The sequence below is a fragment of the Schistocerca nitens genome, chromosome 8 (genome assembly GCF_023898315.1).
Source record: "Schistocerca nitens isolate TAMUIC-IGC-003100 chromosome 8, iqSchNite1.1, whole genome shotgun sequence".
Lineage (NCBI taxonomy): Eukaryota > Metazoa > Arthropoda > Insecta > Orthoptera > Acrididae > Schistocerca > Schistocerca nitens.
The window spans coordinates 430,347,438-430,348,848 of NC_064621.1; the positions used below are offsets into that span (position 1 = coordinate 430,347,438).

A 1,411-nucleotide genomic window follows, 5' to 3' on the forward strand; every position below is an offset into this window, starting at 1 on the left:
GACGGCCGACTCACCTTGCTTCTCTCTCAGAGTTTGAATCTAGTGTCACACGAAATCATATCACGCAAAGTAATATTAAGAACGTATTCATCACACACGCGAGTCCTCAACTGATATCATGGATGAGTACTTATCTTTATCTTTTGTCTCATACACAGTTTGAGACTCACACAGTACTCACCACGTGGAAGTACTCGTCTCTAATTTCAAGTCCTGCACACGCCATTTCTTAAATATTTCAACTTATGGTACACACGCTATTTCTTAAATATTTCAACTTATTGTACACACGCTGGCAACGGCCTTGCCACAGTGGATACACCGGTTCCCGTGCGATCACCGAAGTTAAGCACTGTCGGGTGTGGCCGGCACTTGGATGGGTGACCATCCTGCCGCCATGCGCTGTTGCCATTTTTCGGGGTGCACTCAGCCTCGTGATGCCAATTGAGGAGCTACTCGACCGATTAGTAGCGGCTCCGGTCAATGAAAACCGTCTTAACGACCGGGAGAGCGGTGTGCTGACCCCATGCCCCTCCTATCCGCATCCTCGCCTGAGGATGATACGGCGGTCGGATGGTCCCGATGGGTCGCTTGCGGCCTGTAGACGGAGTTAGTAGTACACACGCTAGTAATTCAGCTTAACTTAAGCACACGGAAGTATTTCAACTTATTGCTACACGTGGTTTCATTGTGACCGTTGGTCACTACCGAAGATTACTACAATCCCATTAATATTACCTGCCTGACACTTAATTCTCCCCACAAAAGTTCCTGAAATAGAGAAATTATTATTTCAAACTACTCTTAAATATTCCACATGCATACCATGTTTCCACTCTTTCGTCATTACGAAGCACAACTAAAACAGGTCTTAACAGCACAAGATCCAGCGGCAGAGTGCTGAAACATGGCCGTTCTCCAGGTCATCTCCCATCTCTGTCGAGGTGGGGGAAGACCATGCTACCGTATTGGTCAGCCACGTTTCAGGCGCTCAAAGCTCAGGTAAATTTCATCTCTTTGGTCCCACCAAAGGTGGCCAAAGGATCGACTCAAAGATGATCATATATTCACATTCACTATCTGCGGTTATCAGACGACCATACATTCATTCATTTCACAGATCTCACCAAACTGGATATAGGGATTTACTTTGTGGGAGTGCACATGAGATTAATTAAATAAATAAATTGTCATTCTTTCCCACACTTTTATCCGGCTTCGTTGTATTAATTGAAATTGAGTTATTTTACAAAAAAAATGTGTTGTTCTGACAAAAATAATGAAGTATGTTGTACCTATTTTCAATGTCGGGCGGTACTGTACCCTTTCAATTTATGTAATAAATTTTAGCTATTAATAGCGAATAATATGTTAAGAATCACAAGAGAAGCAGGTATACTTGGAAAAGGCC

General features: G+C 43.4%; 1 pseudogene; it reads left to right on the forward strand.

Annotated features, from left to right (window-relative positions):
- The first annotated feature begins 294 nt into the window (after positions 1-294).
- Positions 295-411, forward strand: LOC126200093 (5S ribosomal RNA; annotated as a pseudogene).
- The last annotated feature ends 1,000 nt before the right edge of the window (positions 412-1,411 follow it).